Genomic DNA, 16,414 nt, shown 5'->3' with positions numbered 1-16,414 from the left:
ATCTTTCTTAAAAACAGTTTCCTTTTCAAAATCCCACTAGTAGAAAAATAAAACATAAAAAACATTTAATACCTTATGACATTATGATATTCAATTAAGTTAATTAAACTTCAAGTTCAATATTATTGAACTTCTGTTAAAATATTTTGTTATCACCCATTAAAACCATTCTCTCAAACTCTTAGTTTGGTCATTGCTCATCAAAATCATTCTCTCAATTGCGAAGTGTTTGGTCTGGTCCATTGTATAAAATAGGTAACAGGCAGGAGATTAGCTGTGCACTGGACCATGAACTTTGTTGTTATAAGCTGTAGGGGTTATGGGCTGTAGGTGAGGTGAGGTGAAATTGGGTTTAACATCGTGCTTGAGAATATTTCGCTCATATGACGACGTGCATGCGTGTGTATGTGTATGTGCGGCTGCTTGTACTAGCCCAGACAGAAGCTGGTTTTATAGTGCTAGCCCACTGAGATACCATGTCGCAGTAAAGCATGAATACCCCACTCAGACACATTATACTGACTCCGAGCCAACCAGTCCTTGTTGTACCCATTAATGCCGAACGCCAGGCAGGGACCAACAAGTACCATATGTTAACGTCTTTTGGTATGAAGCGGTCGGGGATCGAACCCGCGACCTTCCGCTCTCCGGGCGGACGCTCTAACCACTACACCACGGAGGCGGTCTATGGGCTGTAGGGGTTTTGGGAGGTTACCACCCCACTACATCATAAACATATGTTTATGGATCTCTATAAAACAGTGATGACACCAGGTGTCTGCCAAAAAGTAAGCTTATCCTGCCCCATTGGTGGCAACTGTCACAAACTCATGCAAAGGCAAGTCAATTGTTCACAAGAAAATAAATTTTGTTAATAATTACAAGGATCAGGTGGTGAGGCTAGGTTATTTGGTTGACTGTGTGTCGCTGTACCCGATAGCATGGGGTGGGATGTTTCCTACGATATGAATCACTGGGGTGTCTGGTCCTCACTCAGTTATTTACAGGTTATTGTCATATAGCTTGAATATTGCTAAGTGCAGCATTAACAAAAAAACCTCATCTGTGACTTTGCAGATTGTGTGGTCATAATGAGAAGATTCTATTGCTGCTCATGGATTTAATCACGGGTATATCTGGTCCACAATATGTTATTTACAGGTCACTGCCATATACCTTGAATATATATTGAATAAGTGCACCATCGACAAACAAACACAATCTGTGACCTGGCAGATTGTGAGGTCATATTGTACAGATTGTATTGTTGCACATTGTATTAATCACTGGTTTATCTGGTCCACACTCAATTTTTTACAGGCTACTGCCATATACCTTGAATATATATTGAATACGTGCACCATCGACAAACAAACACAATCTGTAACCATGTTTATGCACATCAATCACTGGTTTGGCTGGCCCAGACTCATTGTTTACAGGTTGTCATGAAACAGCTGCAATATCGATGATAGCAGTGTAAGAACCGTTCCCTCCTGACAAAATAAAACATACTGCAGACTGATGCACCAAGCTAGATATGCATGATGCTTATACAGATGAGCAAGTTGTTTTGTTATTTTCTGGTCACATATGTATTTTCAACAACATCACCACACATCATGATGATGTTCAGCTCATCATACTGATTTTCCAGTGTTTTTGGCATCACGCACGTAAACAGGAAGTATGAGATGGGGAAGTGTTTAGAAACCTTTGAAGCATCAGCAGTACCCAGAACTTTTACAAAAAGGGTCCATATATTGGGCTGCATGGTTTCAAGGGTTAAGATGATGATAATTAAGGTGATGGTATTTTATTTTACCAGACAACTGTCAAACTGATGCATTAGTATCTATTCCCATACTAGTCTGTCGTACAGACCCTGAAGCAAATATATCCAAGAAAGCCCACGCAAGTCTAGAAAATTTGGCAAGTCTAAATTTCCTCAGCTTCAGGAAATTCTGAAAATGAAGAAAGTCTCAGGGCTCCTTTTCATTATATTATATATTTTTTACTATGAACTTTTTTCAGTAAAATATGTTCATTTCAGAGACTAGTTGTTAGTCTATCCCCATACATACACAGGATCATAGATTACATTAGACTAACAGCTAGTCTCTGAAATGTACATATTTTACAGAAAAAATTTTTTTAGATTAAAATATAATACAGTGAAAAGGAACCTAGAGACTTTCTGATCAAACTGTGGTAATCTAGACTTGCCACACCTTCTAGACTTGCATGGGCTACATTGGGTATATTTCTTCCAGTGAGTGAGTGAGTGAGTATGATTTTACGCTGCTTTTAGCAATATTCCAGCAACATCATGGTGGGGGACACCAGAAATGGGCTTCACACACATATTTGTTTCAGGGTCTATATGACAGACTAAGATGACATATAATCTTTAACATGCCTGTAACCCCTTCCCACCCCCTTCCACCTCACACTCACATTCACACAGAAACAGCCACACGGAGACACATGCATAAAATTTACACTGTCACACTTACTCACTCATTCACACACTCATTGACATATGCTCTCACACACACGTCAGACAGACTCCCACTCACACACTCACACACATTCATAAACTCTTACGCTCTATCTCACAAACACATATCAGACATCCAGTCACTCTCTCACACATACTGACACACTGACACAGACACACACTTATATCAGACACACACACTTACATCAAACACAGACACTCACTGACACACACACACTGGTCCATACATTCTCTCACACACGCACACTCACAGTGAGTGAGTGGGTATGGCATTACACCGCTTTTAGCAATATTCCAGCAATATCACTGCAGGGGACACCAGAAATGGGCCTCACACATTGTACGCATGTAGGGGAATCGAACCCAGATCTTCAATGTGACAAGCGAACAGGCTACCCCACCACCCCTCACACACTCTCATCAAACAGACACACACACATGCTCCACAGAGCTACATTTAGAGACATGATTATGATTACATTACAGTTACGACCATCAAAGCTGCAGGCATATTGACTTTCCATTCTCTCCAACCATATAACCACAAGTAAACAAGCAGCCAGGGCTGTGTTTACCTTATTATCTCCCCTGAATACACAACCCTGGCCACAGCCAGCTGCTAGGGTTCAAGGGTCATCCAGGTAGAGAGACGTGAGCTGTGTCTGTAACGACTCTGCTACACCAAGAACCCCCATCACCATCTCCTTCCTGAAAACACTCCCAGGCTGCATTTCCTTCAATAATATTATTGTAGCACTATTGATAAACTGAATTTTGAAATGACTGACTGACTGAGTTTGGTTTTACGCCACTTTTAGCAATATTCCAGCAACATCACGGCGGGAGACACCAGAAATGGGCTTCACACATTGTACCCATGTGGGGATTCGACCCCGGGTCTTCGGCGTGACGAGCCAACGCTTTAACCATTAGGCTAGCCCACCGCCCCTTTGAAATGAATTGCAAGGATTAACAACACCAAACTATGATTGGACACTTCTTAATGCAGCATGTTACCATGTTTTCTGTCATTGTTCCAGTTCCAGACAGAATGTCTTCATAAAAATATTTTTCAAATTAAAATGAGTGAGTGAGTGAGTGAGGTGGGTTTTACTCCGCTTTTAGCAATATTCCAGCAATATCCCGGCTGGGGAGAGACTCACCAGAAAAGGGCTTCAAATTAGAGTTTCATCAGACATATAATATTTTTAATAAAACACAGCATATTTTTTCCTCACAAAGTGAATGGTTGGTTCATCTGTACCACAAGGCCATGATTTTTGTCTTGCATAAATTTGTAAAAAACAATTTCTTTGGTGTCCTAAAGGTTATTGTTTCCATCAAGTATTGAGATGGACCTTAAATGACCCTATCTCCATGGTAACATAATACATTGTATATCAAAGACATCAGTGTTCACTAATCAGCAATGGCAACAATTATGACTTGTGTACTCTCTTTTATAACGTTTACATGTTTACATTATGGAAGAGTTAATATTAATCAGTATTATTTTGATGATTTGTTATTTCAGTAAATTTACAATCCAAAAGTACCAGAAGATGAAGAATGTTTTGTGTCACTTTTATTTCTTCACATGATGAAATTAGATGATGTGTTTCAAGACTAACATTGATTGGTTGGTTTGTTGTTTAACGCCACACTCAGCAATATTCCAGCTACATGGTGATGGTCTTTAAATAATTGAGTCTGGACCAGGCAATCCAGTGATCGACAGCATGCACATCAATCTACCATACAATGACATGTGTCAACCAAGTCAGTAAGCCTGACCACCCAGTCCTGTTAGCTGCTTACGACAAGCATGGATTACTGAAGATCAATTCTAACCCCGATCTTCGCAGGTCTCAGGACTAACAAGCACAGCACTCACATACATGCAAGTAGACTGTAAAATAAAGTCAACATCACATGACGATAACACACTATCAGCGAGGTCACACAACAGCATGACCAATGAACTGAAGGGGGTTTGAGGTTGTGTTCAGGAGAAATTCACTCAAGTACTGACGTCTATGCACATCCATGTCTAGTGTGTTGAATTACTTGCGCTTGTATTATTACCCACTAAGATGCCAAGCTGCAGTTTAACGTTGAAACCCCTCTCAGAGTGAGTGAGTATGGATTATGTGGCTTTTGGCAATATTCCAGCACTATCACAGCCAGGAACACCAGAAATGGGCTTCATATATTGTACCCATGTGGGGAATCAAACCCGGATCTTCAGCGTGATGAGCGAATCCACCATTTATAGGAGAGTTAGGCACTGATATCTGATTAGCAAGTTTGTCAGAAGCACTATCACAGCCAGGAACACCAGAAATGGGCTTCATATATTGTACCCATGTGGGGAATCAAACCCGGATCTTCAGCGTGATGAGCGAATCCATCATTTATAGGAGAGTTAGGCACTGATATCGGATTGCCAAGTTTTCAGAAGCGACAAGCAGATGCTTTAAGCATTAGGCCTCCCCACCTTTCTCAGAATCTACACTAATTCCATTGCGTGTTTTATGCCCTAAGACCAGGCTGGGTAACAATAAGAAGCATATTTGGCTTGAGGCAGCCAGATTTGAACACCAACCTTTCTCTCTCAGGGCAGACACTCTTTCCAGCACGCCATGGTCTGCAAAACTGAACAATTTCTTGAGTCTTGGGTTGGTTGGTTAGTCTAGGGTTATTGCACACGGACAACCTGGTTTGATTTCTGTTACTAAAGGTGTGGTTGGTTTCTGCCTACCATGGTTAATGACGACTGACTGACTGAGTTTACGGACAACCTGGTTTGATTCCCTTCATGGCTACAATGTGTGAAGCCCATTTCTGTGCCCCCACCATGATGTTGATGAAAACCTAAAGCTGCATAAAACCATACTCACTGAATCTGTAAGTGGTTACTGTGTTTGTTCTGAAAGTAGAAGAGTAAACAGTCAGTGATTTGCTTCACAGCGGCATTTCTGTCATTCTGTAAATGACTTGTGTAATGGTAATCTCCCAGCCATATTTCAAGATTACTTGACACAGTCTCCTGATTGTCTTCATGTCTAGATTACTGCACTCAAGACGGAATTCTACCATGGCGATAAATAACAATAGCCACTGTTCCTATTTCATGTCTCGTGTCCAGCGTTCGCAAGATAAGTCATAGTCTATGTTTCCAAAACCCTGTCCACTTAAAGGTCAAGTGCAGCCTAACTATGGCCTGGTGTTGCGTAACATCACACATCCTGAATGACTTGATAAACCTCTGAAACTTGAGTCTGTGAGAAGGATATGGTAAATAACAGCTGTTAAGCACTTAAAAGAAAATATGTTTATATTGACACGATTCTTGTGGTGAGTAAGTGTGAATTTTGTTTGAGACAAATATGTTTTAGCACTTCTAGATAAATAGCGTGTGGATAGCTCTGTCATTAAAATTGTAGCAATTCACTGTACAGAGTTGTGTCCCTTTGGAACAGCAGTAGCCTATAATCATGGGTTCGAATCTCTAGCTTTGTCAGTCAGCACTATACCTATGATTGTTGGTTTCACAAAAGTGCTCAAGATTTAAAGGGCCACTGATCCAGAGCAATTTCCGTGGAATGGTTGTTGCTTTTGTTATTGTTTTTTCTCCCATGAGTAACCAAATGATATCCCAGAATTCATGACTGGTTCGTTACCTCTGCTGCACCACCCTCATGCGCAATTGATAGTATAAGTATAGACTGATCAAGAAAGTACTCGATATTCTTGATTTTATTGTAAAATTATGCAGACTTTGATGAATAATTTGGTTTTTATAGAAAATTATTCACTTTGATAAAAATGCTGATTTTGATGTAAAATTTTGATTTCATAGTCATGTTAACTTTATTCACGCATGCTTCACTATTGTCTTTCTTCCCACAACATGCTGACACGCCGTGATGAAACTGGAATACTTGCATCAGTACATTTACTGAAAGGAGACGGCAAACTAGGCATCATTTCAGATTGTCTAATAAACCAAGTCAAGGCAAATCTGTTATTCTAACCTGACCATGACCAACAGTTATTGATAGACCAAAGGGAGACAGTTTTGCAAAATGGTGTACTGGATTAAGTGTCTTCCCAGAGGGTGGAAGGGCAGTGGTTCAATCTCTGCTGGTTACTCTGCTGCATCACAGAGTAAGGATGGTTCATGTTGTTAACCTGCCTGGTACAATCAGTATGTAATACTCTAAGTGGAGTATCTGTGTTAAAACAGTAGTATGGTATATCCCATGGTTATGTACAATGCATTTCGTTAGGATGAGAAGGCCACAATATCTCGGTGCGCCTAATGGCTGCAAGAGTTGTATACTCCCCAGGGAGTTGAGATTGATAATACGATGTGCCATTGAGACTGACATCCAATGATCGAGGGGAAAAATACCAGCGCCTTGAGCATGCACTAGTTGCCTGGATATGTGCACTATATAAATATGCTATAATAGTAATAATAATAATTTCAGTGAACATTATGGTGCCCAACTTTTGGTTCATAGGTATTGGATACCTTCAGGTCAGTGAAGAACAATATTGCTATTCATTACTTTCCAGTTTAAAAAATCATTTAATTACCATTAGACTAAATTTGACTAAGTATTCAGTTGTTTTGGAATTATAATCCTGAAATAAATCTTCCCTCATTTAAAAAAAATGCCAACTGGTTATGATATAAGTGAGTGAGTTGGGTTTTACACCGCTATTAGCAATATTCCAGCAATATCACGGCGGAGGACACCAGAAATGGGCTTCACACATTGTACCCATGTGGGGAAACGAACCCGGGTCTTCGGTGTGACGAGCGAACACTTTAACCACTAGGCTACCCCACCGCCCCTATGATATAAGTGAAATGTGAAATATACAAATTTCAAATCATCTAAAGGTACTAGTTCAGAATTAGATTGTTTTCTATAAAGTATTTCATCCAGAAATATTCAAAATTCCAAATGATTAAATGGCACCATTTTCACTAGACAGATCTGTTTAGCAAGCTTCATCAAGAAATATTCAACACTTTTGGAGTTCTGCTCCAGAAATGAGTATTTTCAGTAGAACTCCAACAGGTCATCATCAAGACAAAATGAACTAAAAGCAAAATAAATCCCACATTGTCAATAGACACTTGTTCACTACTAGACAGATCTGTATAGCAATGTTTCATCAAGGTACTTACAGCGTTTTTGGAGTTCTGCTTTGAAAGTGAAAACAGAGAGCAGACGGACAGACATGCTGATCAATGTACAAATCGATCCCTTCCATAGTAATAACATACATTCCCCACAGTACATGCATATAAGAAATTTGTAAAACCATTATCCCAACAACTACTTCAATCAATGTGAATGGTGTCCAAGATTGGTATTGAATGACTCAAGTCAATGTCAGACAATGTCAGTATTAGGATTCAATATGATATCGCTGAAGTTGGTGAAGTTGCCGTACACGAGACAGCTGCCATGTCTCAAGCAGATGCAGCACCATTCACCTCACACAGCACGTTCAGTATTGTTAGTGCATGACATGAAACAGATCCTTATTCTCTTTATCTTACCTGATAGTGAATCAAACTCACTTCATGATTGATCTGCATGTAGTGGTTTGTACTTGGTGTTTTCTGATTTGACGTAATTTTGTGCTGAGTTTTGTAATTGTGTATAACAGCATTGATATTTTTTCACAGTTTTCACTTACATGAACAGATACATGGGAGAGAATTTTGAGTGAAAGTATCTTGAAATGCTTGGTAATTTTTTCTCCTCATAGGTGTGAGTGAGTTAGTGAGTGAGTTTAGTTTTACACACTTTTAGCAATATTCCAGCAATATCACGGCGGTGGACACCAGAAATGGGCTTCACACATTATACCCATGTGGGGAATCGAACCCGAGTCTTCAGCGTTATGAGCAGAGGCTTTAACCACTAGGCTACCCCCAACTCCAACCCAAACCCCACCCCACCCCATGGGTGTGAAAATGTTAAATATTATGTACATGTTGCACAACATGATTGGGGATTTCCTGCATGACTATTGTCTAAATCTGTTCATGTTAATGTTATGGTAAAATGGCCGTCATCAGAGGCTGTACTAGGAAGTTGTGTCTGCCTGTGTCTGCCTGTGTATCACTGCATTCTTTCATAGGATACGAAAATGAAAGGTCAGGTTTGTCCTGGTAAATTCAAATATGAGATAAATGACACTTGATACAAAAAATATACACCAGATTCACATCTACTGTACACAAACTATACACCAATTATACACTAGATTCACACCCACCATACACCAATTATACACCAGATTCACACCAACCATACACAAACTATACACTAGATTCACACCAACCATACACCAACCATACACCAATTATACACCAGATTCACATCCACCATACACAAACTATACACCAATTATACACCAGATTCACACCAACCATACACAAACTATACACAAATTATACACTAGATTCACATCCACCATACACAAACTATACACCAATTATACACCAGATTTACTGTATGCAAAGTTACAATAATTTTGATTTGCATACATGACTGTATAAGAACTAAATACAGTGTCTCACTCAGGGCAGGTGCAAGAGTCCGTATCAGTGTTCTGTTGTACAAGGTGATATTAGCACCAAGGTGATCGTAAGTCCCATACCATAACATAGACTTACGACTGGCGTAGCACCAAGGTGATCGTAACTCCCATACCATAACACAGACTTACGACTGGGTAAGCTCTAAGGTTACTTTGTACAATGGCACCCTGGACGCTCATACAGTGTCTGTGTTGTGACAAACACTGGCTATTTCTATACGTGGCATTAAACTACCATGGTTGTCCATTAGTGCTGCTACAGGTCAGCATGAACTAGACTTCTTGAGCTGCAGCTGACAGTGTGTATTGTTGTGTTAAGTGCCACTGGAGAGGGCTGCACAGTAAGAATGTAGGTGGCACTGCCGGCTGATACAGTGAAATTGGCAACTACTGCCCAGTGATTGGGGTCAGAATTGGCATGGCATTAGAACTGCCTGGAGATGTATGCTGCAGTGTTATCACATGGGGAGCAGGCTCCATTGAAGCTTAAGGTCATCAGTTACTGGTGATCAGTTTGGAACAATTTGCTGGAATTTGTTTGAATTTAGTACTGACGTGCATTTATCAAGCTTTGACACAAAGCTTTCATACTGTTTTTTCCTTTTTTAGGACCAACAGTGTTGTATTGTGACCTTCAGTGTTGCATTGTGACCATCAGTATTGTATTGTGGCCTTTAGTGTTGTATTGTGGCCTTCAGTGTTGTATTGTGGCCTTTAGTGTTGGATTGTGACCCTCAGTGTTGTATTGTGACCATCAGTGTTGTATTGTGGCCTTTAGTGTTGTATCGTGACCTTTAGTGTTGGATTGTGACCTTTAGTGTTGTATTGTGACCTTCAGTGTTGTATTGTGACCTTCAGTGTTGTATTGTGACCTTCAGTGTAGCATTGTGACAATCAGTGTTGTATTGTGACCTTCAGTGTTGTATTGTGACCTTTAGTGTTGTATTGTGACCTTCAGTGTTGTATTGTGGCCTTTAGTGTTGGATTGTGGCCTTCAGTGTTGTATTGTGGCCATCAGTGTTGCATTGTGACCATCAGTGTTGTATTGTGACCTTCAGTGTTATATTGTGACCATCAGTGTTGTATTGTGGCCTTCAGTGTTGTATAATGACCTTCAGTGTTGTATTGTGGCCTTCAGTGTTGTATTGTGACCTTTAGTGTTGGATTGTGACCTTTAGTGATGGATTGTGACCTTTAGTGTTCTATTGTGACCTTTAGTGTTGTATTGTGACCTTTAGTGTTGTATTGTGACATTTAGTGTTGGATTGTGACATTTAGTGTTGTATTGTGACATTTAGTGTTGTATTGTGACCTTTAGTGTTGGATTGTGACCTTTAGTGTTGTATTGTGACCTTTAGTGTTGTATTTTGACCTTTAGTGTTGGATTGTGACCCTCAGAGTTGTATTGTGACCTTTAGTGTTGTTTTGTGACCATCTGTGTTGAATTGTGACCCTCAGTGTTGTATTGTGGCCTTCAGTGTTGTATCATGACCTTTAGTGTTGTATTGTGGCCTTCAGTGTTGTATTGTGGCCTTCAGTGTTGTATCGTGACCTTTAGTGTTGTATTGTGGCCTTCAGTGTTGTATTGTGGCCTTCAGTGTTGTATTGTGACCTTTAGTGTTGTATTGTGACCTTTAGTGTTGTGATTGTGACCTTTAGTGTTGGATTGTGACCTTTAGTGTTGGATTGTGACCTTTAGTGTTGGATTGTGACCTTCAGTGTTGTATTGTGACCTTTAGTGTTGGATTGTGACCTTTAGTGTTGTATTGTGACCTTTAGTGTTGTATTGTGACCTTTAGTGTTGTATTGTGACCTTTAGTGTTGTTGTATTGTTGTATTGTGACCTTTAGTGTTGTATTGTGACCTTTAGTGTTGGATTGTGACCCTTTAGTGTTGTATTTGTGACCTTTAGTGTTGGATTGTGATTTGTTGTATTGTGACCCATCTGTGTTGGATTGTGACCTTCAGTGTTGTATTGTGACCTTTAGTGTTGGATTGTGACATATAGTGTTGGATTGTGACCTTCATTGTTGTATTGTGACCTTTAGTGTTGTATGTGACCTTTAGTGTTGTATTGTGACCTTCAGTGTTGTATTGTGACCTTTAGTGTTGGATTGTGACCTTCAGTGTTGTATTGTGACCTTTAGTGTTGTATTGTGACCTTTAGTGTTGTATTTTGTGATTGTGACATTTAGTGTTGTGACCTTGTGACCATCAGTGTTGTATTGTGACCTTTAGTGTTGGATTGTGACCTTCAGTGTTGAATTGTGACCTTCAGTGTTGAATTGTGACCTTCAGTGTTGTTTTGTGACCATCAGTGTTGTATTGTGACCTTTAGTGTTGTATTGTGACCTTCAGTGTTGTATTGTGACCAACAGTGTTGTATTGTGACCTTCAGTGTTGTATTGTGACCTTCAGTGTTGTATTGTGACCTTGGGGCTGTTGGGGGGAGGAGGAGGAGTTTTGTTTGGTAGTCAAGGTATCACAAGTGAAATTAATAGTAATTACATTTATGACATACTTATATACTCTGAATGCAGACAGGCTTCAAGTCATACTCAGGATCGACATTGTCAATGGACGTGTCACCTCGGTGATGGCAGATCTACTGATAACAACAGTCTGAACATGTGGATAGATGTACTGAACGGGCCTAGTAAGCACATTAGGCAACGCATACATGTGCACAATAGAAGATTTCACTCCATTATAGTAGTTTTCAAGACTATCTCCCTGTACCACATCCTTTCATCTCTCTCTGTTTGGAGTCAACAGAGGATGCAGTTAGGATTGATTCCATGAGGGGTACAGTTCTACTCGGACGTGCTCCATAAACACCCTCAATGCCCATTATTTAGATACTTCTGTTCATTCAAGACAACATCTGCAACAGCTCTCAGTCTTAACTTCGGTGACATCGTGTTCAAGTCCATACATGATTTGTGAAGCAGCATGCCAAAAACAGCAACCGACCCCATAACACCTCGCTGGCGTCAGATGAAGCGGGGCATAACGTTTTAAAAAGTGTCAACCTCTGCAGTATATTTATCTGGTAAATATGTAGTGAATTGATATTTGTTCAAATCAGAAAAAGTAACTTCAGTCAAAAGTCAATCCAAACCAGATTTTTGGAGCTTTCAATAATCCTTTTTGAATTGTGTTATAATACAATATTCTCCCTGTGTTTGGGATTCATTGCTGAGACACAATAAAAGAGACCAATATAATAAAGTGATAGACTACTAAGCTATGTGTAATAATTTCATCACATAAAGAATTATGATGCAATAATATTTGCAATTTCAATCCTTTGACCAAATGTATGTCGAAAGCATGTCCAAATCCACTGATCTGAACAATATTAATCTTTGCATCACAGTTTTGTATTTACATTGATATGGTGATATAAAATAGATACATTTTCATTCCGACATTATTTTGTAAAATGACGATTCAAAACTTGATGGACTTTCATATCAGTGGTTTCATACAGCATACAACTGGTTCCCATGCTTAACTATGGCAAACTGACCACCATTCAAAGGAAGCCCAGTTTCTGGACATCGGCATTTGAAAACACAATTTGGTTTCATTTCTTTACCTCCTTGATTCAGAAATTTAGATCTTAGCACAAGAAAAATGCAAGAGAACAAAAACCTCAACAGGATACAGAAACTATCCACATAAATATTATCACCCAGAAGAAGTAGCCTAGCTAGGCCAGAATCTCCCCTTTTGATATAAGAGCAAGGGTGGGGAAGAAGTAGCCAAGCTTGGCCAGAATCTCCCCTTTTGATATAAGAGCAAGGGTGGGGAAGAAGTAGCCTAGCTTGGCCAGAATCTCCCTTTTGATATAAGAGCAAGGGTGGGGAAGAAGTAGCCAAGCTAGGCCAGAATCTCCCCTTTTGATATAAGAGCAAGGGTGGGGAAGAAGTAGCCAAGCTAGGCCAGAATCTCCCTTTTTGATATAAGAGCAAGGGTGGGGAAGAAGTAGCCAAGCTAGCTTGGCCAGAATCTCCCCTTTTGATATAAGAGCAAGGGTGGGGAAGAAGTAGCCAAGCTTGGCCAGAATCTCCCTTTTTGATATAAGAGCAAGGGTGGGGAAGAAGTAAGTGGCCTAGCTAGGCCAGAATCTTCCCTTTTGATATAAGAGCAAGGGTGGGGAAGAAGTAGCCAAGCTTGGCCAGAATCTCCCCTTTTGATATAAGAGCAAGGGTGGGCAAGAAGTGGCCTAGCTAGGCCAGAATCTTCCCTTTTGATATAAGAGCAAGGGTGGGAAGAAGTAGCCTAGGTAGGCCAGAATCTCCCCTTTGATATAAGAGCAAGGGTGGGGAAGAAGTAGCCAAGAATCTCCCTGGTGAATCTCCCTTTGATAGGTAGGCCAGAATCTCCCTTTGATATAAGAGCAAGGGTGGGAAGAAGAAGTAGCCTAGCTGGGGAAGAAGTGGCCAGAATCTCCCTTTGATATAAGAGCAAGGGTGGGGAAGAAGTAGCCAAGCTTGGCCAGAATCTCCCCTTGATATAAGAGCAAGGGTGGGGAAGAAGTAGCCTAGGTAGGCCAGAATCTCCCCTTTTGATATAAGAGCAAGGGTGGGGAAGAAGTAGCCTAGCTAGGCCAGAATCTCCCCTTGGCCAGAATTTGATATAAGAGCAAGGGTGGGGGGAAGAAGTAGCCAAGCTAGGCCAGAATCTCCCCTTTTGATATAAGAGCAAGGGTGGGGAAGAAGTAGCCTAGCTAGGCCAGAATCTCCCCTTTTTGATATAAGAGCAAGGGTGGGGAAGAAGTAGCCAAGCTAGGCCAGAATCTCCCCTTTTGATATAAGAGCAAGGGTGGGGAAGAAGTAGCCAAGCTTGGCCAGAAGGGTGGGGAAGAAGTGGCCAAGCTAGGCCAGAATCTCCCCTTTGATATAAGAGCAAGGGTGGGGAAGAAGTAGCTCCCTTTTGATAGTAGGCCAGAATCTCCCCTTTTGATATAAGAGCAAGGGTGGGGAAGAAGTAGCCAAGCTTGGCCAGAATCTCCCCTTTGATATAAGAGCAAGGGTGGGGAAGAAGTAGCCAAGCTAGGCCAGAATCTCCCCCTTTTCATATAAGAGCAAGGGTGGGGAAGAAGTAGCCTGGCTAGGCCAGAATAACCCCCATTTGATATGAGAACAAGGGTGGGGAAGAAGTGGCCTAGCTAGGCCAGAATCTCCCCACTTTTCATAGAAAACAGAACAAAATATCCTAGTTTAAACATGGGGGAAAGTTTGGCCTAGGGGGGAAAACTTTAGCCTAGCCTAAACTTTCCCTAGGGTAAGAACATCCTGGGACAAAACCTCCTCGGGGAAAGTTTGGCCTAGGCCAGATTCTCCCCGGGGAAAGTTTAGACCGGGAAGAAATGGCCTGCTACACCGGGTCTTCGGCGTGATGAGCGAATCCATCATTTATAGGAAAGTTAGGCACTGATATCTGATTAGCAAGGTTGTCAGAAGCGACCTCTGTTTCCTGTAGAGCTGAAGCTTCAGAGTTATCAAGTTGGAGGACAAGAACTCCTTTCAGTTTGATTACTAGTGACATTTCCAGTTGAATAGTGACCTTTACTGGTGAATAGTGAGCTTCAGCGTCACATTGGGAATCTTCGGTTTGCTTACAGGGACTACTGGCTATGTGCTTTTGATGTTCAATAAAAGTTCAACATGTTCAAATAATTGATTCAAAAATTACCATCAGAATATTGAATTATAAGTTTATCTCTTTTTATACCTAGCAACCAAATGTGCACATGAAGACAAACACGTTTTGAAATTTCTTTTCCCTTTATTGTTGACTTCAATTTTCAGAAGCCATAAATAAAAAAATATAAAAATTGGCCTTTCAAAAGATTTCATTCACAATAGCTCAGAATACAAAAGACAAACATCAAAGTGCATGTATGAAAATCCTTGGCATGCTCTTAACCAATCAAGAAATAATAACCAGCAGGTCGGCCATTCCCCTACACACCATTGACAGGTAACCGCAATCAACCCTGGTACAGCTCAAGATGAGTTTGTTAACCTTCAGGCCTAGGGGCTATCACACTCAAAGATTGCCTTCACATTCTCTGTGATATATCGAGCAGAAAAAACACTGGCCTCGAGGCACTGTCAGCAAGGTTGGTAATTAAAGGGCTGAATCCGTACAGCGAAATCCTTACATGGACAGCCCTGAGTGTGGATATTTGCAATTAATTTTCATGAATATGCAAGCTCAGCAAAATGAATGTCATATTTGAGTAACAGATCTTTATTTTTCATGATAAAGAATTGTAAACAAATGTCACTGCATTCTGGTCTATATTGGCACTTTAACTACAACTCAAAAACATAGCAAAGGGTAAACATTCTTTGTGTGATTTAAAGTTCTTAGTTTTTTATTTTAAAAAATTAGAAAAATATTTTATTTCCTTTTGCATTTGTAATTTGTCATATTTCATTACCTTTCAGTGTAACTTCTTTGCGTGGCATATTTAGAAGTTGGTGAATCAGATAAGGAGAATCTTTATGGATGAACAACTTCTTTATTCAGGTGATCAGATAATTGTTCATATTCTGATAAATTTAAATTATAGGTACACTTTCAACAGAATTTGTATCACATGTACTTATAGCTATCTGCTTCCTACTTTTCATTCAACCTGACGAAGGAGTAAGAACATACTCTGAAATGTCCTATTCCTCATATCAAAGAAGCTGACATCCGTAAATTTCCCCCCTGATATGCATACTGAAGCAGAAAGAATATTGAGGGGAAATTGGCCTTTTATATGATATAGTGAGTGAGTGAGTTAAAATTTAACATCGCATCGGCAATATTACAGCCATATAGCGATGAAAACAAGGTAATCAATTTAAAATATCTGTCGATAAAGGACAATAAAGCCAACTAAACTATCACAGATATATATCATTAAAACTAGTAATGAAATCTAAAATACTTTAACTATAGAGGACGATACAATATAAAAACAGGCTATAGATTGCCAACATCTGAAGGTAGATCACCATACTAGGGTCCATGGGGACTTACAGTACCTTTGCTACCTGTATGGACCCTAGTTGGATTTACACCATCCCTTCAACCGATGGCGATTGTAGGAATTATTAGCCAAACTTTAAAAGAACAAAAATACTATGTTATAAAAATCTGGAAAGTTTAAATTTAGCTTTGAAAGTTTTGTATCCTCTCAGGGAGGACAATAATTTTACGATACTTTTTCGAGGATACAGCCACTAACAATCA

At 40.1% G+C, this 16,414-nt stretch overlaps 1 long non-coding RNA gene across 1 annotated transcript in view; it reads right to left on the bottom strand.

Annotated features, from left to right (window-relative positions):
- The window catches only part of LOC124272494, a 34,305-nt gene extending 28,672 nt beyond the window's left edge, over nucleotides 1–5,633 (bottom strand). Inside the window, exon 1 of the long non-coding RNA XR_006897342.1 lies at nucleotides 5,422–5,633. This is a non-coding gene — a long non-coding RNA (uncharacterized LOC124272494). The remainder of the gene's footprint in view (nucleotides 1–5,421) is intronic.
- Between the last annotated feature and the right edge of the window lie 10,781 nt (nucleotides 5,634–16,414).

This window comes from Haliotis rubra, unplaced genomic scaffold (assembly GCF_003918875.1).
Source record: "Haliotis rubra isolate DU_JTF1 unplaced genomic scaffold, ASM391887v1 Scf17, whole genome shotgun sequence".
Classification (NCBI taxonomy): Eukaryota; Metazoa; Mollusca; class Gastropoda; order Lepetellida; family Haliotidae; genus Haliotis; species Haliotis rubra.
The sequence above is the reverse complement of the archived record's forward strand: the minus strand, read 5'-3'. Positions and strand labels throughout refer to the sequence as shown.